Below are 23,259 nucleotides of genomic sequence, written 5' to 3' on the forward strand. Positions count from 1 at the left end.
AGTTTGAAAAATCAATGCGAAGGAAACAGCTGTGTGGGGTTGGAATAAAACCTTGACCCACTAGGCCACAATTCATCCTTCAGAACATTAAACAGGGGATCGCACCAGAAAAGAATGGTCAGTAAAGCGTGGGGAGAAAGGACAGAGGAATTTGGAAACTGCTGAAGTTGCTTTCATTTCATTTTGGGCACGGGGGAAAAATCTGAATGAGAAGTTGATGGTAGAGGTTTTGATCTTGTCATTGAAATCGATAGAAATATTGCCATCGTTTCTAGAGGAAACGGATGTAGCCTCACTGTTTAAGATTCAGTGCTTCTCCATTGGTATAGACTAATTCACTGACACTTAGAAAAGGTTAGGGTTGGGTTAGGTTAGGGTGTGTTCCTTGGGAACTGATTTGTTCGGTATGACTTTTGAGACAGAATCACAGAATAGCTGAGGTTAGAAGGGACCTCTGGAGATTGTCCAGTCCCCCCCCGCCGTGCTCAGAGCAGGGTCACCTAGAGCAGGCTGCCAAAGACCATGCCCACTTGCATTTGGATCATCTCCAAGAATGGAGACTCCACAACCTTTCTGAGCAAGCTCTTCCACCAGCTGCCCTCCCAGTAAATTCTTTTTCGTTATGCTTGAGTGGAGTTTCCTGTGTTTCAGTTTGTGCCCATTGCCTCTTATCCTGTCACTGGGCTCCACTGAGAGTCTGGCCCTGTCGTTTTTACTGCCTCCCATCAGGTATTTGTACACATTAATACACTCGTTGCCCTTCCCCCCACCCCCGAGCCTTCTCTTCTCCAGGCTGAACAGTCCCAGTTCTCTCAGCCCCTCCTCATAGGAGAGATGCTGCAGTCGCTTAATCATCTTTGCTGGACTCACTCCAGTATGTCCATGTCTCTCTTGTACCAGGGCACCCAGACCTAGACCCAGCACTCCAGGTGTGGTCTCAGCACTGCTGAGTAGAGGGGAAGGATCACCTCCCTGGACCTGCTGGCAATGATCTTCCTAGTGCAGCCCAGGAGGCTGTTGGCTGCCTTTGCTGTGAGGGCACGTTGCTGGGCCATGGTCAACTTGTTGTCCACCAACCAGGACGCTCAGGTCCTTCTCTGCAGAGCTGCTTTCCAGTCTGTTGGCCCCCAGCCTGTTTTGATACATGGGATTGTTCCTGCCCAAATACAGGACTTGGCATTTCCCTTTGTTGAACTTCATGAGGTTCCTCTCTGCACATTTCTCCAGCCTGTTGTGATCCCTCTAAGTGGCAGCCCAACCCTTCGGAGTATCAACCACTCCCGCCAGTTCATGATGCCCTTTCATCAGGTATCAGGGTGGTTCAAGTGCCCCATGTGTACCAGGGCCTGCAAACATGAGGCTTCCTCCAGTTGTCTGAAGAAGGCCTCATCTACTTCTTCCTGATCTGGCAGTCTGTAGCAGACACCCACCCACAAAGACTTTTTGCAGACTCTGCAAGTTGTACCTCAAATTTGTTTAGGAAATGCGAATTCATGCTGTTTGCCTTCCTTTTCATAGACTAAATTTGACGTGACATCAACACACAGGCTGTCGCTGTTCCTCTGATGTAACCTGAGGGATGAAATCAAAGATAATTGCTTAAAATTTTGGTTAAACTTTAGGAAGTGACACTATCTCAGTTGGTGTGTGAGAAGGTGAGAGAAGAGGAGGAAGGTGCTGACTAGTTCAGTAGTTGAAATGGTTAAGTAATTTTCTAAAAACCCAGTAGGTACATGAAAATGAGAGAGTTTTCGATTTATTTGAATCTCCGAGGAATATAATGTGAAAGCCTGTTCAGGTTCTACTGCCTGGCCAGAGACTGCAGTGAGTTTAATAAAAGCCACAGCTAAATTGACCAGGATGAATTGCTGCTTCATGCATGAAGTAGATGCTCTAGTCTTGTGCTGGTGATTTGGTGATGTCTTGGTGATGACCTTTAAAACTGTGGAACCAACATGCAAAATTTTTAGTGGATTATTCACTTGATCACTTTTTGGTACCCCCTGGACTCTTATATGATTGATAAATATCATTTAAGAAACCCTCAAAAATAAGATATGAGAGATTTAAAGAATTGTGCTTTTCACAACAATAATACTTCCCTTTTCCCCGAGAGATGCTTAAGAAGCTAGTCTAACAGCAGTTTATGCTGCAAAAGATGTTTGTAGCTCACTGCAATCCGGTTCCATATGAAATTCCTGGTGTTATTCTTTAAAGCTCTCATGGGGCTTGACTTAAATGATGAGCCTGTCGTCCCTCTCTCTGTGTGCGGTGCTTTGTTACCCACTGCGGTGTCTGGGCTCATCTCTTGGCAGGCCTTTGCTTGAAAGCCCAGGCGGGGAGAGAGAAGTCGCTGTATTTTTTTCAGGGCTAGATCACCTAAGGGATGCCCCGTTCCAGTGCCTAAGGGAGTCTTCAGCGCCAACCTCTGTACCTAGGCTTCCCCTTTAACTTGTGGTGAGAATAAAGCGTTTAGGAGTGGGATTAGTAAAGGCTAGGAAACTGAGCGGAGAAGCCAACAGGAGGCCGAGGGGAGAAGTACATCAGGGCATCACCTCTTAAAGGTAATAGGTCGGCTGTGGTATGGATGTTAACTCTCCCCTGGAGAGAAAATGCCTAATGACACAGAGATGAGGGATTTCTGTTGGTACAGAAGAGACTTGGGTTTGAGTCAGGCGCTGTGGAGGTTTGAAAATACTTGTGCTGTTTCCTAGGTGGGTATCTGAAATGCAGCGTTATGTGAACATATACAGCCGGTTCCTGCTGAGAATCTCATCTTGGTAATCTTGACTAGATGGAATGAACTGTCAGTGTCCATTAGATGCTGGAGACGAGCAGTGCGTATTTGAGAGTCTTGCCAGAGTAAAGAGCAGCTCAGCTGGTGAATAGCTCAGCTGCATCAGGCTGTGCAGGAGCAGGGTGAGGGGTGTTTTATGTGCCTGCTGGTGGAAACGCCAGTGTCTACAGGACTTTGGGAATCCGCAGAGTTAGGCCACATATAGTAAAGACTTTGACAGTCTCGCTAGCACCTAAATGCTGGACGTAAGTGACTACTTGCTCTTTCAGATTCTTAGTGGTTTTGGTTCTGACCCTATAGGGATCAGGCGATCCTACAGTTTTGCTTTGTTCAGAGGTTATTGGGTAATCCGCACTTATACATAGGCTCTCATGCAGTTTCAGAATGGCAGAAGGTTCAGCAGTGTCTTAGCTAACTAAAGCAAAGACTCAGTGTAGAAAAGGAGAATTTAATTCCTAATAGGAAGTGTTCTTTAGAGCTTTAGTTTTGCTGCATTTAAGTGACAAGCATGTTAGAAATGTATATGTGCCTAGGTTTTCATTGAAGTATTGTTTTTTCTTTATTTATGTGTGTTCTGTATAGTGTCTTCAAAATGCAGTTTGTCCCTATCTAACTAGCAGGTGGAATCTGAGAGCAGATCATCTGCTCACTTGGGCCTTCCCATGCTGCTGTACTTTAGCAAGCGAGGCTGTTCTTGGCATTTGTAAGCTAAGCGTGGTCAGTTTGCGTTATTGCTTGCATGTATAACCTCTGCAGAGAGCACAGGTGTCCTAGGAAGTGATGGAAGAAAACATCATCTTTCCTTTGAGTCAGTCATAAATCCTGTTAGAGTAAAGTCTGAAAGATTAAGCTAAGATTCTTTCGACTTATTATTTAAAGTCCCAAAGACCAAGAGCAGTAAAATTTTTCCAAGGCTCTCTGCTAACATAGCTGATGCATTTTGCTTCACATGCATTTCTCCTGTTGTTTTGGCTGAAAATATTACTGTTCACTTCTGGTCAGGAACTGTTGCATAATACTGTTGTGTGCTTCTGAACAAATACAGCCTTTTACGCCGATCTGCTTCAAGTCCTGAAGCAGACTCACTTTCTCTTCTCTCATAGTAGTAACTATTTATTCTCTATCAAAACCGTCTTTTGTCTTATATGATCTCTTTGCCCCTTTTTGTTCAATCCCGGTTCCCTGCCAGCCTTCAGTATTTGATTTTTGGAAGTTCAAATAGATCTAATTATAAGCAAAAACACCTGCTGAGAGTGGAAATAGTCTGAGACTGTGTCTGGAAGAGATCATTGCCTTTGTGGGAAAAACTCTTCTTTGTCCTGTTGTTGGAAATGCTGTTTGCTCTCTGACTATACGTCTTCAAAAAAAATCCGTGTTAAAGCATTTCAAAATATCTGAGCTGGATTTCTGCTTATCCTGGCTGGTGAAGTCAATATGTACCTGGTGACTATGCGATTGCCCCTACTCTGATTCCCTGAGAACCACCCGCTGCAGTGCCCTGTGACTCCCAGCTGCTCACAAGTGATCCTGTAAATTACAGGTTTCAATCCCTGTAGTGCAACAAACCAGAGAATATTCTGCTGGGTAAAAAAGGATCGTGATTATTCTTTACGCATCTCCCTTCTTTTCAATGTCATCTTGTATTTATCAGAATGAACAGCATTTGGACTCTCATAGTTGCATCTGGCTTGACTGTCTGATGAACAAGCGTAGTTATGAAAGAGACGGTTTCTTTAAGGGGCTGTTGGCATCCCAGTCTTCACCACTGGAAAAAGTTGTAAAAAAATGAGTGAATGTTGATGGTGCAGTAAACATGGGTGTGTGTTAAAAGACTAAGCTTAAGCTCAGTGTAGTCATAAAACAATGATTTCAAATTATTGACTTCTGGAATGTGAAGTCATGAAGCTTCAGTTATGGAAAAGTCTTTTTATATTAAAGAAATGCATCTTAGGTCACAAATAGTTTCCTTTGTCTTTCTCAACAGCCAGGCCTCTGTGGGTTCTTCGCCAGCTCTCAGAAATGATCCTAATTTGGCAATGTTAGTACTGGATTGTACTGTCTGGTCATAGTGGGGAAAAAAGTTGGCCAAAATCAAGATCCAGTTTCTGCTGTTCCCTCTGCTATAGCCTTCCTGCATCGCCTGTAGATGTTCTGCGTTATCTGTCAGGCTGCTCAAGGCACAAACTCTTTCAGGACCGCTCAACATTGGCTTTGTTGTCAGTGGTAGAATATGTTCTACTGCCTGCTTTTGTAAATACTACTGCAGTTTCTCTTCTGTCTGCAGGGTGTACTCCTGTCTTCCTTTACAATGTGAGTAATAATTGTAAATAAATAATAGAACCTTTTATTATTATGTATAGTAGTGAACATTTTGCTGAATCTAGTCATAGGCTTTAAGCCTATGGCCATTTACAGCACATTAGGGTTGCTAATGGAAGAGACACTAAGATTTGTTACTATGCTTTAGATAGGATCCTGTGATCACTCCAGCAAAGTCTAGCTAGAGGATAATCAAACTAGCACTCTTTTGCAGGAAGTGTTAGATGCAACAGATCTAACAGATGGCAGGTTGGGCTTAATTTTTATTTGAAGACATGAAAGATGCAGTGCATTTCAGTGCTGGTAAAAGTGCTGCTTCTCTGGAAGTTTTAGCAAAGTTAAAATGGTTCTACAGGCCAAGCAGGTAGAAAAGTTTAAAAAAAAAAAAAAAAAAAAAAAAAGCCGCCTCTGGCCAAGAACAGAATGTGCATGCAAAATGTTACTTTTTCAAATGTAAATCATTCTTATAATTCCAACTTCTGAAAAGCTGAAAGTGCTGTCAGACAGCATGGAATGAGAGAGCATCTCGAAACATAGGGGATAAAACCTTGGAATAGAAAACAGTGAAGGACTAATGGCTTGATCTTTTGTTGCCTGCTGTACCAGAGAAAGGAGTGTTGACTGGAGCCATGTGTTGCATCATATGAAGTGCTGTATTGCCAAAAAGTACAGGCCTGCTTCCAGCCTCTGACTCTGGCAATTCAGACAACTTGAGTATTACACTTGTACTTGGTGGTCTCAGTTGAATCCTGAAAAAATTCTTTCCCTTAGATACTTGCAGAAGCTTTATGCTTGCATCCAAAGGCAGCATTTAGTTTTGATGCATACTTTAAGATATATTGCACTTTATGTCGAATACGTACTTTGTACTATATGATTTGCTTTAGTGTTTCCTGGTTGAATAGAGAAGGGAATGGCAAAAATGTGGTGGAGAAAGAAAGTACTTAGGATATGTTGTTGTCAGAAATGGCTCATTCAGCAAAGTCATGTGAGAAGAAAGCAGCCCTAAAACTTTTCCCTAGGGAGCTAGAAGACGAAGCTCAGAATAATTGTGCCTTACCTGGTCTGGTGTGTGCTTTCACCTGGCCTGTGGAAAGTTATCACAGCTTTGTCTTTGCCTGGTTGTTACTAGATCATTGCTGAAAGCAACAGCAGAGATGCCAAAAGCGATATTACTCAGCTGACTGTATCGAGATGTCTCAGTATTTGGAAGCCATGCTGTGTCATGTTGATGAATGGTTCCATTCTCCCATTGCTACAGAGGACAGGGAGAAGAGTTCCAGAATATGTCAGGATAGTTCATTATCTTCAGAGAATGTATTGGCCTGAAAAGACTTGGCTTCCTTACAATCACTGGTTATTTATTCCTGAACACGGATCGCTAGGCCCTGGATCCTTACAGTGGAAGGTCCATGCCTCCCACGTCCTTTGTTACTGACAGAAAAGAGCTTATGAGCATTCTTGAGATTAATGTTTCCTGATCATTCTCAGGAACAGAGCAGAGAACTGCATCACCCTGCTTGGTATGAGAGGAAAGGAAAGGTTAAATGTGAGGTGCCAGTTACAAGCTGCCTATTATACTCAAATATTGTACTAGTTGTGAGTTTTCATTGTAGAGAGAAGTGAACTATCTGGAGGAATCAAGTAGCCTGGAAAATGGGCCTCTTCTGATTCAGTGATACCAGGGTGGAATCGTAAAAACACAGAATAGTTTAGGCTTGGTGGAACCTTTGGAGGTTTCTAGTCCAACCTCCTGCTGAAAGCAGGACCAGCTTAGGTCAGGGTGCTCAGGGCCTCGTGCAGTTGCGCTCCGAGTATCTCCAAGGGTGGAGATTGCATGCCTCTCTGGGTAACCTGGCCAAGCATTTGATCACCCTCACTGTGAATCTTGTTTCCTAATAGCTCATCAGAATTTCCCTTGATGCACCTTGTGCTCGGAACCTTTTATTCTTTCCCCGTGCATCTGAGAAGAGTTTGACTCCATCTCCTCCGTAACCACCTGTTAGGTAGTCATAGACAGCAGTAAGACCCCCTTCGCCTTCTCTTCTGCAGACTGAACAACCCCGCTTCCTTCATATGCCATGTGTTCCAGCCCCGTGACCATTCTGGTGGCCCTCCCCTGGATTCGCTCCAGTTTGTCAATGTCTGTCTTGTATTGGAAGTCCAAAACAAAGTAGAACCAAATCCATTAGTGTGGATGAAGTCGCATTGTCTCTACACCTGCTTAGGCTGACACGCAGTTTAGAGGAAGCATTGGTGGTTCTTAATCCAGAAAGAAAAAAAATCAGAGCTCTTGCAAAGAAAGCACCCCAAAACATTTGACTGATTAATATGAGTTAAGGCAATTGATTTGATGGGCTATTTCTTTTTCTTTCTTTCTTTCTTTTTTTTTCATTTTCTTAGAGAAACTGAAATCCTTTTCCAGATCTGAGATTTCCTAGGCAAGCAATGTCAGCAGGAATCATAAAAGCCTGAGAAGAGCAGGAGAATAAAGAAAAAGTGCAAGATCTAGTTGATGCTCAGTATTCCTTACACACAATGCAATGACTAGTTAAAATGATGAGAAGATTTATAGTCAAGCTTTAAGGAAATTGTAGTGTGGTCAAGAAGAGGGGAGAAAACTGGGAAGCACTGGGAGCAGTGATGGTGATGTTTGTTTAGACAGAAGACATTAATAGCAGGTATTCTGAAAGTAAATAGCAGTTGCAGAATGCCAGTGCTTTAATAATCTACTCCTTGAAATTCCTACTGTGGCTGGTTTGAGTTATGCTAAACGTGCAGGACCTAGAAACACATCCTGTGTTGAAGCGTAGAAAGATCAGTGTTGTCTTCAGAAGTCAAATTCTCCTGCTGAGTACCCTCAGTCCGTGTGGATTAGTCAGGGAAAGGCGTTCAATCCCAGTAACTCAATAATTGCTGCAACGCCAGATGCTGAATGACACGGCCTGATACTGAGCTTTAGTGATGTTCTGAATGTCATGTCAGAAGGACTAGATCCCAAGGAAAGTGTCTGGGAATATGTTGCAGTGCAAATAGTCGTAGTGTTTGTAGTATTTTTGGAATCTTTTCTCTTGCCTAGGGAGTATCTTGATGAAATCAAGTAAGACTTGACTATGTTTAACATTTTGGAGAAAGAAGGCAATAATGATATTTTTCTTAAGGTCAATTCTCATCTCAGAACCATTTCTTCATTTCTCCTTTTTCCAGTAAGAGGTGGGTCTGATTGCAGGAGATCATTTAATCCAATTTAGTAATAGCCAGGAAAGAGAGGCTTTTTGGTTACTTGTATTAATACATCTTTCTTGCTGTTTTCATTTTTTCCCTATTCTTCATGAAAGAGTTTTAAAAATGTAAAGACATTGTAGTGAGGAGGGAAGAAAATGATGAGCCATGCTGTATGCAGAGCTGGATACAGCATTGAGGTAACTCTTCTGTCATTGCAGTGAATAGTATACCTCCCTTAACCTCAGGCTAAGCACAGACCGCTACGGAGCTGCTTTTTTTTTTGGGGGGGGGAGGGGGGGGATTCTGTGTACCTAACATGGACTTGCTTGACTATGAATATGACTACAGGCATACCTCGGAGATATTGTGGGTTTGGTTCCAGACCACTGCCATAAAGCGAATATCGCAATATTTCTAATGCTTTTTTTAACCACTTCATTCTATTGCCATGGCAGCTGGTATTCATGGCTGGCTCCAAACTCTTGCTTGTCTGCCTCATCTGTAGAAGCCTATGCAAAAAGGTATTTGTACATGTAGACCAATTCAGTCATCTCTTAGCTGTTCTGCAAGTGCTTAGTGACACGTCCAAACGTAGAGTTTGGAGGGTGTCCCAACAGTGCTGTAGCTTTTAACGCTCTCTCCTTAATGAGCTGACAGCCTGCAAAGGGCCACGTGTGTATTTTATAGTCTGATGCACAACGAAGGCCTGATAGCAAATGCAAGCTGATCGATGCTGCAGAAGGACTTTAAAAATAAGGTGAATTAAATTGTGAACAGAGTTTTCTGATTTTGAACATTCTGCTTTGGGGTTCAAAGATAAGGAAATTAAGCTCCAAACCCTACTTCATGGGTAACTTTAGTTATAAGTGAACAGCTCCCTTGGGATCTTTTTAGCCTGACTTGAAAATCTAGCTTGATGGTTCCTGATAAATAGTTTGTCTCCTGGCCTTTTCTGAGGCTTTATGAAGAAATGTAAGCTGCATGTGCAGTTGCAAGAAGAGTAAGCTGTATTTCACTTTCACAGGGATTTTTATCAGCTGCTATTTTTATTTGTCTTATAATTTAACACCATTAATTTTCAGTATTGTGCCTTAAAGGTTTAAAACTAAAGCTCACTAGAAGACAGCAGGCTTTCCAGCATCTCCTAGGAATGATAAAGGAAAACTTTAGACGAGGCAAGAAGCATCTCTGTTGGGTTAAAATAGGACATCCAACATTTTACAGATAGTGGGATAGGTGGGTTGCTAGAAACCTCTCTCAACCGAGGGGACATCTGAGCAGAAAAATACTGTCTCTGTGAAAGCTGTTTTGTGCTATACAGCACAGAAGCACAGCTTACCTTCTCCCAGGTGGTCTGCAGGCAGCCAAAATCTGCAGTTACCTAGAGGAGAAGGTACTGGCAAGATAGAGCTGTTTTCTGATTCAGCAGGGCCCCCGTCCTTGTCCTGTGGAGCTTCTGATGGTTCCTGCAGCAGAAGACTGACTAGGAGGGCTGTGCAATGCCGCTGGTGTGAGCTGGCTCGGCGGCTGAGCCCTCCGGGGTGCAGTGGCAGCCAGGCTGGCAGGAGGGCTTAGAGCTCTGCACATATGGATGTAGCTCAGCCTTCCTGGGTATCCTGACGGGAAGTTATCTGTTCCCTTCAAAACAGGGGAAGGCAGGATGCAGACACTGTAGCAGGGTAAAACAGCAGGACCCATCTCTTAGTTAGAACTGCCTCTATGTTACTCTGCCTTTGGTTTACACCTGAAAGTGTGTGTAGCACAGGTGGCTACCTGAACTTTCCTGCCCTTGCTGTCAGGATGGTCCTTACTCTCATTTTGGACCATGTTAGGTCAAAGGAAAGGAGACTTGGTCAATGTGAATGTAAGGCATTTATCGCCTTTTCTTTAAGTTCCTCATTCTGCCTTCTGATCCTCGCTAGTAAGGCTGGCCTGGGGACTGGAAGAGCAGGTCTCCCGCCTGGCACCTGCATATGCTCAGGTGTTTGTACTGTAAGTGCCCATGCAGAAAGTGCTGCTCTTTTGTTTGGGGCGCTTTAGTACAATACTGAACCCTCTGTTACCTCTGGTGAAAAACTTGACCTTTGTTGGAATTAATTTTTCTTAGTTCAGCTCTAAGCCCCTGCTGCATGCCGTTTCACTCTGCCTCTGGATAGCTCTTGCCGTGTGTCTATGGGTTTCTGAACAAGAGGAATGAAAGGAGCGTGAAGCAGGTGATGAGATTAAATTGACTACCGAACAGGACTGGAACCGAAAATGTTAAACTCTTGCTCTGCCTCCAGTTGCCCTTTTACCAAATAGGAAAAGCTGTCTTTAGATCAATGGTGGGCACCTGAAAAGAGAATGACATGTGAAAGAGAACAGAGGGAACCTCTGCAGAATTCACAATGAAGGTGTGAGTACAGCAAGTAAAACCCGGTGGAAAAGTAGCAATTGAACAAAGATTGCCCCTGGAGGGAGTCTCAAATATTTGTCCTTCTGTCTCTTTTTAGAAAAAAGATTCAAATGCCTTTAGGAGTAAAAACACATTGTGGATAGTGTTTGCTTAATATGTGAGTCATGCCTGGAAAAATTCCACAGCAAAACAAATTTATTCATGATCAGCTTACTTGAATATAATAAATTTTTCTGCAAAAATTTGATGCAAAGTCATCATATTGTATCAAGCAACATATTGAAAAACATTTCATCTTGGGATTTGTCTTGCTAGTGCTAGTTAACCCTCTTCCATTTTTAATGACATACATGATACTTTCATTGGTGGTGTGAATTGCTTGCTCATGGGGAAGCTGTGGATACCCCTGTTACCTAGAGCGTTATATGTTACTGTTGTTTTCTTTCTGTGAGAAGCTAGGGTTGACAGTGTTGGATCAATGACTCCAGCTAGCTAGTTACATGTTGGAGCTTGACGATAGGAGAAATGGTTAACACCAGATGCCATACACTAGACATGTTTAACAAGATGACTGATATGAATCATTTACACGTTTGCATTAATTTAAAATCTTGAAATTTGGTGCACTTGTTTCTTATAGGATATCAAGTGTGGGAAATGATTGCATCTTTAATGTTTTCATCACAGTTCAGTGATAGATCACTAAAAAGACCAAGGATACAACTTGTCTTCAGAGCGATAAATTCTGTATACGGTGGTGAACTTAAACTACTGTAGTGGCTTAAATGGGTGTTGTATTGTTCCAAGCCTGCATATCCTGTAAAGAGTGATGGAAACCTGTGCCTAAGAAAGGTATTATGCAGGCTAGGGAGAGAGGCTGGCGTTTATTTGGATTCTTGAGCCTAAAGAGCACAAGGCCACGATATGTGGCCTGAATATGACAGCCATACTGTCCAGCTAGGATAATTTTAACAGGGATGTGAAATAACAAAGATACTTTTCATAGCTCTAAAGTCATGGCATCATCAATACTGCTATTGAACCTGGGCATTGCAGCTGAATGAGGTCATATTCTCGTGTGGCATTGGTTAGAAAACGTGAAGGCAATGCTAGCTTGCATGGGACCTTGAATGCTATGGAGAATATGATAATACATGTATATTCTGTATAAGTCTTATCTTAAATAGTATGTGAAGTTCTGGTCATCTCCGTCTCATAAAAAAGATTCAGTGAAGGGCAATTGAGAAAAGATTTTTAATCTTTGAGGAGAGGAAGAAGAGAAAATAGGTTGAAAATATGTAGAGCATGAATAACTGCAGAATACAGTTTGGAGCTTTTTTCTATTTCTCTTACAGAAAAGATAAGAGATACTCCATGAAATTCAAAACCAGGAAATTCAAAATCAATGAAAACAATCTACATCTGTTGTTTAAATATATAAATAAAATTTATTACCCAAAGAAGTTGTCAATGCTTAAAATGTAGTTATATTTGAAAAAAGACTCAGACGTGGATATTAGGAATGTCCGGTGTCGTCATAATTAAATGGAATAAACTTTGCTCTAGAATAACTGTATTTCAGGATTTTGTTTGCTTCTGTCCAGTAAAGAACAAGATATGCTCCCTACCGACAGGAGCAAATTAACCTGCATGAGCCTGTGGTGGAGTGTTTGCCTGTTGCTCTGCAGCATCTTGATCCAATCACTGGTAGAGACTAGCCTGACTTCAGCTCTTCAGTGTGATAATTGCTGTGTCCCTGAAACAGCCAGTTAGTTTGTCCACTTCAAGGCTGTAGGTAGTCTTTTATTCTGGATCTTCATTTCGTCCTGAAGTGCTATTCCACAAATTGTTTGTATTACCTGTTTTTTGAATCGATTACTGTCGTGCACAGAAACTTGCTCACCTGGTGAGGAGCCCTAAGTGCAGAAGAGTCTGCCTGTCTATGCAGTATAGATAGAGCTGGTCTGGATCATTTGGTCTGCACACAAAGTGAGCTCATACTGAGCATGTTGTGATTGAAGACTATGAGCATTAGGTACTGTGGCTTATTTTAGTGCTAGTGGATGGTTATAATTAAGGGAATTTGCAAGCAGGAATGTTGTTTAGGCTATATGTACAGAAATAACACCATATGGATTAAATCCTACAGATGTGCACATTTTTATATGAAAATGTGACTGAAGAGTTATGAAAGAGATTGAATAAAAGTCAACATGAAACAAGGACAAGGGAGAAGCCCTCTAGCAGTATCTGCAAATGGGAGAAAGGCATTATTTACTTATTATGTATTCAGCAGGATCAAACGGGACAAAAGTTGGAGGACCAGAAAGGAAGAAGGGCAGAGTGCAGTAGGTGTTTGGTTGGAGGTTTTAGTCCCTGCCCCCGCCAGTTCTGCACCCCAGCGATGCGGTGGTGTCGCATCTGGCATCTGCAAGGACAGCAGTAACAGCGCTGGACAGTGCTACTGATCAGGGCTGAAGGGGTAGATTCAAACACTGCCAGCTCCTGCTCTCAAGACCATCCTGGTGCACGGCCCAGAAGGGCAAGGCAGATGCTAGAGCTGGAAGAGGAAGCAGTGTCGCTTGTCAGCTGCCTTTGGACTCTTCGTGCTGAACGCAAGCTGGCTAGGAAAGAGGATAAGTGGTGAAGTATTGAAGGAGGCACCAATTTCTTATTTGGTGGCTGAGCAAAAGCCAGTGTGATTTATGCTGCCAGGAGCTAGAGCAGGATTTAAGTTGCAAGCTCCCCTGCTTTACCACTGGGCCTGCTACTGAATTCAGTAAGAACCAGTCTATATTTCCGTAGCTGTCTTGGCAGGACAACAGTGGAATAGAGGTTTCCCAAAGCTTTTTGCCCAGAGTATGCAGAGATGGAGAAATCCCTATTTTTCAGATGTCTGGTATACTCTTATTTTAATTTTCTTCTTAATATTTTTGAGACAAAATCTCCCCTCTGTCTCTCCTCTACAACCTTTTTTTTTTATTTTTTTATTTTTATTTTTATTTTTATTTTTTTTTTTACAAAAGACAGGGTTTTCCTCCTAGGATTCTGCCTGGCCCCAGATGGGAAAAGGTCAAAACTTCAATAGTAACTATTTTATCACCATTATGAGTCAAAGGGTGTGATAACATCAAATTACATCTTCTTGACCTATGTCATCTGCAGTCCTGGTACACGCTCTTTTTCTGATGGAGTCATAAGTTATTCCAGGTCAAGCCTTGAGAGCAAAATCCGAATCTGCTTACGAACACAGAAGACTGAATTAGTCAGATTTGTACTTTTTCACCTGCTGCAGCAAGTGTTCGTTGCTGCACTTCTGCTGCTTTGTTTTGGCCTTTCCTGCTCTCTTTTACTCAATAAGCCTTGTAGGTGTCAGCCAACGAGTTCTAAGGGGACAGATATGAGCTGGATTGTGGTGGCATCCCCAAAGCGTCCAGCACTGTCGAAACACAAAGGAATGTTGTCTTTTCCACAAAGACGATAAACACTAGAAAAACAGTAAAAAAGGGATGCAGCGAGAGCTACACCAAGCAACTCTAACGATCGGTGTGATCATAAATACATAGTTCATTGTTCACATATTTCTATGTAATTTTTACATTGTGTATGTATAACTAAACACAGTAAATTATCTTCCTCTTTCCATACATTGGCCCCCTCGCCCAGCTGTTTACCAGCTTTGGTTTATTCACTTTAAGGTAAATAAATGTATTTAAAAATTAAATAAAAATGGGACTAAGTAAAAGATTTTGCTCTGTAGTTTCCTGTAGACTGTGAAAATGGGTCAGTGAAGGAATTTAAGTTCTTGGGTAGAAACGAGTGAAAGGTTCCTGTTTGCTCTCATTTGTCGTTTTGCTAGAAATGTAATAAACCCTAGGTACTAGAGTAGGATATTATTGTTTTCAGGTTGATAAAGTCTGCCTAGAAAGTACTGTTCAATTCCTTTAAATTAGAGACCTGCCAAATTATAAACCAACCCAGTGGAACACAAGAAGTTCTTATGCATTTTCTCTCTTTCATTTTATGCTGTGCAATATCCTGCCCTTTATTAAACCACCTTCAGGATGGACAGTGATTATCAAGGATAAGCCTGTTACTGTTCCCAAAGGCCTACTCAATGCCTCATTTCTTTGAATTCTTATTTTTCCTAAAACTAATATCTCTCATCTGGAAACGATGTCATGCTGTCAGGCACCCACATACACACAAAGAAAACCGTAGAAGATTCATGTGGAAGAGACTCTCGGAGGTCCCTTGGCTCATCTGCCTGACTAAGGCAGAATCAACTCTGTCTCAGCTATTCCTGGCAAATATTTCTCCAACCTTTTCTTCAGATCTCCAATGCTGAAGATTTCACAGTCTCCTCAGGCTGTCTATATCATTGCTTTGCTGTTACCCTTATAAAGGTCTGGTGAATGTCTAACCCAAATGTTACTTGCTGTGATTCTTTATGTGGACATACTAGCTGGGAACAAATATTTCATGTATGGTTGTAGAGTTGCGGAAAATTTGAAGTATAGCCCTTGCCCTAAAAAAAAAAAAAAAAGTTCCATGAAACATATGGTTTAGTGATTACGGAAAATGGCATTTCAGACACAAATACGTATTTTTATTCACTAAGCAGGGTGTTACATTAGTGAGCATCCAATCATCAAATGTGTAACACCACCACTTTACATGACATTATTTTTCTCTGTTGGAAAACCAAAAGAGTCTAGGGGAATGCTGAACGCTTAGGTTTATTATGTGGTCTCCATAGTTGAGACAGGCATCCCAGTAACCCTAGCTGAAGTCACACATCAGGTTGGTAAAAACTAAAGTAATCCATGTGAAATGTTTTGTCTGTGGTCCTTTGCTGAACAAGAATTTATGGAGGTGGGGAATTCAGAAGGCAATTGGACAAGTACATTTCAGTTCAAATATAGCTTCAGTTTTCCAATTTTTTTCCAGACCCTAGAAATCTTCTTTTATGCTTTTTAAGCCTGGGGAAGAGTAATGGCTCAGTAGTGACTGGTGTCTCTGAATCTTTCTGGCAAGTCCGATGAATTGAAGGCTGTATTCCTCCCATCTATCTTCCCATTCCCAACTGTGAAAGCTGGGAGCTTAGTCACCCAAGGCTCCCTCTGTAGTTAATGGAGAGAGAAACAGGCAACTTCAGATGGCCAATGAACTGTAGAGTCAAGCTTAATAAATTGCAGATAATATTTTTTCTGCCAAATCAAGGCAGTTTTCTGAAAAATGTAATTAATAAAATACACTTTTTTGAGCATTCTGCCATTTAAGTCATTCTAAGAGAAAATCGCTTTCATTTAAAAGCTACTAAGTAAAAGGAAATAAGGAGTCAGTTAGAATGAGACATAGCTAGTCATTTGTAACCATACAGCCCACGGGTTGATGGAACTAGCTTAAACTATGAATCGCTCTGAAATAGTTTATGTTCCCAGTGTTTTAGTGCTTATTTATTTGGCTTAATTGTTTACTCCCTTAAGTTGATCAGGAAAGGGCTTAGTCATTCAACTCGCAAAGCAGTTTTGTTGCCATCTCCCAGTGTGGAAAGGATAATTTATCTTGTGAGTGTCCTGAATGGTTTTCATTTGCTCGGACAGACAGGAAATAACCATTCCCACGCTTGCCTAATTGGTTAAAAATGTGTTGATTCGTTGGAAGGTGAAACCTTCCCTCCCCTAGTGCTGGGAAGTGATCACAGTGCAGATTAATTATAATATAGATATTAATACACACATTTATATATGCACCTGCACATGCATGCGCACACCGAGTTAGCAAGCTGTATGTCAAATCATATGATGATGATTAATGTAAGTAGCTATTTGCTGCCTTACATCTGCAGCCAGATGTGGTGATAGCTTCCCTGAGGTGATAATGGGTCTGCAGAGCTCAAGCCCTTTGCTGTTTTTGAGGGATAAGGTAAAAACCTTATTTCTATGTGGCGAGAGAGTTATAGTATATTTTCTGTCCATTAGCCCAGGTGTGTGAGATGAATTTGATCTAGAGACTTTGGCTCGGGAGAGTGAGCAGAGCCAGTGAAAAGAAGAGCAGTGGTTTGGAATAGATTCTAGGTCACAGGTTTTTTTATAATATCTATATATGTATTTTTTTGCTTCTAAAGATATAAATTTAGAAACTCATTAAAGTTTTGTCCTCATGGATTAGACACACTTAAAGCAACCCCTGGATTTTCTCTGAAAGAAGTGATAGAATTTGCTGCCAAGATTAAGGACAGACTATGGGTGTCAGCCAAAGCTCATGGAAGTCAGTGAGAAGCCTTCACTGACTTCTAAGGGCTTTGGGTATGGTTTGAAGGGCTTTGAATTTTTACAGGAAAAGCAAGCTTCTGTTATGTGCTGGATAAGTAATAATTCATTGCTCCTTGCTAATATAAGCCATGGGCATTGATTTTTCTATAGGTTTATGTATGATGGTTTATAAGGCTCTAATTTTGATAAATGCTTTCTACTTGCAGATGTGAGTAATCTCTTACTGCAGTGCCTGTACAACTGCCATTTAGCATGTGGTTGTTATCAGAAGGTAATTTTTTTGAGAGCTTAGTTTGACTTAAACATTTGTTGTTTTTTAAAGTAGAAGAAATATCTGTAAAATTGCAAAAATGGAAAAAAAGCCCATATGTCTTTCAGATGGCCGAGAAATCTTTGAGAATATTGATTTAGGTTGTACCTTAAAAGGATGACCACTACTGTACCGTTTTGCCTGTTGAAGATCATCGTGCACACAAAATCCACTGATGTCTAAAAAATTGAATTGGTATTTGAAAGATCTTTCTGCAAATCTCTATTCCTTCCACCTCTTTCCTCTGAGACTACTTCAACTTTTTAGATAGGTTTTTCTCTGCTTCTGATTATCAGCTGCAACTCAAAACATAACCTGTAAGAGTCTCACAAAAGATTGATGTTCTTGAGATGTTGAAGTTTTCATTTAGGGCCTTGCTGCATTTGGGTATTTTGGAAGCATTTCAGAAAAAATCATAGATTCAAAGCAGCCTTTTGTACCATTCATGGGTAATTATGTCTTCACTACGCTACAGAAGGTAAACAGAAGGAAACTGGTATTTATGCTTTCTGAAAAACTTCCTCATGTTGTTCCTTAGGTATGTGGCACAGCACTGGTTTTGGGACATATATTTCACATTTGTCATCAAATACTCTGTACTTTTACTTGGAACCAGTGTGACTCAGCTAGGTTGTCTGCTCCCTTCACATACAGCCTTTTCTTTGAGCAAAAGTACTTGAAAATTTAGATCTTTCTAGAGCTACTGGGTAACAATATTGAAAATATTAACAGGAGATGTTTTTAACATAGCCCACTTGAAAAAGAACCTTCAAAGAGTGTTTCATGCAAAGCTCTTGGGTTTTTTTTAAAGTATAAATTGCAATAATGGAAAATGAAACAGACCTTTGTCCTATAAACTGTTCAATTTACATAATGAAAAATAGCAATCTTCAGTTCTGTTCTCCTATATAGCTTTACTAGACAAACTTTTTGTTTTTTCAGTGCCCAATATCACACAGAAAGTGTCTTACTCTTCTGGTGCAGAAGTTTCATTCATTCATTCATAGCCTTATTGGCAGCAGATAATGCGAGGTGGGAGTAGGCTATTAAGTCACCATCAGTTTATTTTGAGGCAGAATATTCATTGTCAGACTGTTCCCTGCCCTTGATGTTTCTCCTGGGTCTACACGATCTAGTGATGCAAATTCCTTCCTTTGTGAAAGAGAGGTGACTTGGACCCACGTGCCCACACTGCATGCATTCCTGTTGCATCAAATTGCATGGAAGGTCCAGCATATTTACATTCAGCAGTTAGTGTCAGATATTAATAATGTTGCTTACAGCTATTACTGTTGGTTTGTTACGGGTTCATTGGTGCACTAGGGCTAGGTTTCTGGTGATATATTACCCTAATTTTGGTCAGGAGTGAAATAATATAATCCTTGGTTCTGATGGCATTCATCTAAACCTGTCTGTCGCCTGACAGGGTGTTTATGCTGAAAGAGTGAAAGATTTGCAAGTCTGGGTTATGCAGTGTTTTGGCAGACTAGTGTGTTGGAACTTATAAAGTCTTGGCACTTTGCATGGAAAATTTGGCTGAAACTTTTCAGGAGTTCTGACTGGTTGAACCCCAGATACATTGATCATAGCTCCCAGGTAGGACAAGGTTTTCATGGAAAGCACCAGGTCTCTGGACGTGGGGGTGCTGCCTGGTGAACTGCTGCCAGACCAGGGCACGGATTCTGCCAGCGCCAGCTCTCTGAACACTTGCTGGGCTGGAAAATCCTGACCCCGTTAGGTAGGTAAAGCCACAGGCTGTGCTTTTTACTCAAAAAAAATTTGGCAATCAGCTTGTTTTGCTCTTCAGTTTGCTCCTATTTGGGTATTTGCTAAAATGGCAAAAAACTGCTCAAGAGAGATTCTCAATCAGAGAGCACTCAGATACTGAAAATTAGAGATAGGTGCACAGTTAAAATATTTTGACCATCTGCCTATTAATTTTACATAGAATTGTGTAAAGAGAAAAATACAGGAGAAAATCCAACTGCATGGAATAAATGTGTCTCTCAATTACATATACACTCTGCATTTAACTTACTTGCCCTGAAACCTTTTTTTTTTTTTTTTTTTTTTAAGTCTTTTTGATCTTGTCCCAGGTAATCGAGCTTTCTTTAGCAGTCTCTCTTTAGAGTAACACCGAAGCCGAGGGAATGTGAAAATCATATTCTTAAAGCCCTATTTCTAGAGGTGTAGGACGGAAACATTAAAAAAAATCACTCTCGGGTGAAATCTGCTGTGTGAAGTCTCTGGTGTCCTGGCAGTGAAAGGTTCACTGTTCCATTATCTGTTCTTTAGATCCTATGATATCCCCCAAAGTGTCTTTCTCAATTTATTTTTGTGTAGGAGAGAAGTAAGGGAGGGTGATTGAATAGCATCTTGGAAATACCATTGCTTTCAAGGCTTTTCACCATGAAGATCTCAGCTGAGATGTGACTTTGAAGGTGTCATGAGACAACCACTGATCTTTCTGTAAAGGTAGGGCTTCTAAATCCAGCTCCTGGTGGCCATAGTTTGCTTTGAAAATCCACTGATGCATTTGATGCTCTTTTAAACAACTGTTATTAGAAATCCAGAGTAGTGGTCAGACCGGTTGTTCGGGGTATGTTTCAGCTGTACCTTCCGAGCAGATTCCAATCTCCGGTGACGTGAAACCAGAGCAGTTTTGGCTCGGTTATGATTGTTCCACAAAAGAGATGGAGCCGCTCCATAGTTGCCTAGGGATGAATGCCAGCAGACGGATTTCCTCGAAGAGTCCCTCAAAGGCACGTACTTAGGCTATCATCCCTTCAGCATGTCCCATAGCTCTGTAGATGGAATTGGGTGCTGGGAGGAAACAGAATTTCTTGGGTTGTGGTAGTGCCAAATGTAAGATCCAGCCAGAAAAGGCAGTCTCCTGTTTTTTACTCTTTCTTATGCCACCACGCCTGCCAGGCCAGATCTTGTCCATGACAAACTTAGCTCCTACCGATCAGTTAACAGTGCTGACGTGACTTCATCTTTGGGAGAATGGAGATGTCAAGGGAGTGGAAGAGCTGGAGCGTTTGGAGAGAATACAAGCGTGACTGTGGTTGTTAAAATCTACCTGTGGCATAGATGCTGCAGCATTTCTCTTTAAGCAAAAAGTCGCATAAAGATGGTTAGCGTGCAGTTTTTGTGGGCAGTAGGTGAGAGGCGTTGTGATCTTGGAGGTGACCGTTTTGCATATGTGGGGAAAAAATGAATGCCCCAAACCAAATAAACTGTTGCAGCTGTCTAATACTACATGTGCTTAAAGCTTGTAAACTGCACGTAGTTCTAGAGAGTCTCTGAAGGTCTTACAGGAGCTCTCTGATCCACTGAATTAATAATAAAAGGCACATTTTAGAAGTTACACGAGAAGCAGTTGATCAGAGTTTTACGAAAAGATATGGTAAGTGGAATGTTTTTCTCACCTTCCTCATCTTTAATTCTTTATAGGGAAAGCAAAGAAAAAGACATTAAAAGTCGTCTTGTACAAAAGTGCTGACAATGTAACAATGTTTGAAGGATAGTGTGTCTCATGATGGGTGGTAATGGAAGATGCCACAAATGCCACAAATCAGATGATTGATAAAATGAATGCGCTTACAGATAGGAGATGCTCTGCCTATTGAGAGCTCGGTATTATGGTCCGAAGAATAATTTGACAAGGTGACCGCTGAAATACAGAGACATCTGTCCACCGTGTGCGATTTGAAACTGTTGCTGGCTTCAGATGTCATCTGTTCCTTAGTATGTTTTGCAATATATTCCGTTGTCATGATTTACAACAGACGGCATTTACTGAGAGCTATCGCATCCAAATAACTATGAATCTGCAAGTGTCTCACTGTAATTTAAACGCCCCTCATTTAACTAATACCTTTGCAGAGGCTCATGCAAGAAGTCATTTTAGTAATAATTAATTGCTAGATTCTTATAACTATTGCCTTTGCCTCAAGGGCAAGCAAATCCTATTCGTTCCGTTTCAATTGCAGATGCTGACGTCTGCTCTTTTTCATCTAGGCGGTGAAAGGGCTCAGGAGTATGACAGAGACTATTCTTCACTGGGATATGGCTTCTTGGATGTACCTAAACGCGCAGGTACTTAGGATCACGCTTAGGTGCGTGTGTTAGTGTTTGGATGGGAGATACCTCTGAAATGAATTGGGCATTTCTTGAGGAAATGGGGTTTTGTCCTGATGGGCTTTGGTCCTGTGAGCTGTGGTGCGCAGCCAAGGCTTTGTACTTGCTCTTCATGCCCACCTTGAGTTTACGTGCACGATCAGGTCCTGAGTAAAGGGAGCTCAGCATGACCAAAGGTAGCAATTTGGATCCTTATTTATTTAACAAAACTGCTGTTGTAAGTGGCCCTTAAGAAAACCCAGTGTTTGGGAAGAATGTCTGTAGCATTAGGATATGGTACTTCCTCTTCTAAGTACAGAAAACTATATACAGCCTCTCAGATTCTGCCATGTTGAAAGTCCGGGTGTATGGTAGTTACTTCTTTAAACACACTAAACTGTTAGATTATTTGGTGAAGGTAAAAATTATTTGCTCTAAGTGCTTTACTATTCCTTACACTCTCTGTTAAGAGTTTTAAAACCTAAATGTGATGCTATTTTAATGCAACATATTATTTATTTAATATTTCTGTTAATCACCTCTTAATTATTCATGTTACTTAAGTTTTATAAGTTACTGCTACAAGATATAGCTCCTTTTGCTGTAAGAAACATTGTGCTGCCGTGTGTTATACTTCAGGTCTAGGTTAAGACTCAAACGTTATGCATTATGTCCAGATTTAAGAAACAAAGAGAGTCATGAATCTCAGTTCTCTCTCTCTGCTCCTCTTGACTTTCATGTCTGCTGTGGCTTTGAAGTGAAATACCTGCAAACTGCAAAATTATTTTCTGAGGTAAATTTAAAGAATTGTTTGAGCAATTTACATTTGTGTATACCCATTTTGTAACCTTTACATCTCCATGTAAGTTAGGATTTAAAAAAAATTCTGAGTGTTCCTCTAACTTTTCCGCTGAAGTCAAGAGAGACTTTTCCTGGTAACTTCAAGGAGAACAGAGCGGGCATCGGCTGCCTTTCAAAATCCGGCCCGTAATTTATTAAACAATAAATCCATGTCAGCAACAGTGGATTTACAGCGGATGTCAGCATTTACAGTGTAAATACATTCACCATATGCACACGTACAGTACTGTATGTAGAGCACTACAACACTCGCAGTATAGATATGCCCACTACATTAATCATTGCGAAAGCGTGAGAGTTACCGCTGGATTAGCTGGGACGTTGCTCGGCTGTTAGCCAAGGCCAGGCTGCCGAACCGGGGCAGGTCGCAGGCGTCTCCTTAGGGAACTTGCCTTGGTGGCTGCTGGTTTACTCGCTGCCTGTGTATGGGGCCAGGCAGCATCGCAGCTCTGCTGGGACAGGCAGCGTGCAGACACATCGCCCGAGGCAGTCCCTTTTCCTGAAGCGGTTACATCGGGAATAAAGAAATGAAGATGACCTGGGATTTACTCAGAAAGGCAGGTTTCAAACTGGGGTCAGCATCCACGGTCCTGACGCCAGCGACAATTTAATGCCTCTGGTCTTGGTGCCAGCTGCCCTTTACTTGGGGGGGGCTGTGCTTGTTGACACAAACTAGAGAGCTCTTATGGTGTCTGAAGAAATTACTGATATGGTAGTTGGTGATGAAAACACAAATACGTGTATGTATTTTATATTATATATTACATTTCTATTATATTTTATATTATATATATATATAATGTGAAGTAAAAATCAAGTGGTTCCGCTTTTACTGTGCTGAATACAGGTGTTCTAATAGCAGGAAGGATCACAGAGAAATCCAGTGTATGTAATGCAACAGGATTGCGTAAATGTACTAAGGTGTAAAATATTTATTGTTCTGTGTTAGTAG

Source organism: Apteryx mantelli, unplaced genomic scaffold (assembly GCF_036417845.1).
Source record: "Apteryx mantelli isolate bAptMan1 unplaced genomic scaffold, bAptMan1.hap1 HAP1_SCAFFOLD_77, whole genome shotgun sequence".
NCBI classification, from domain to species: Eukaryota; Metazoa; Chordata; class Aves; order Apterygiformes; family Apterygidae; genus Apteryx; species Apteryx mantelli.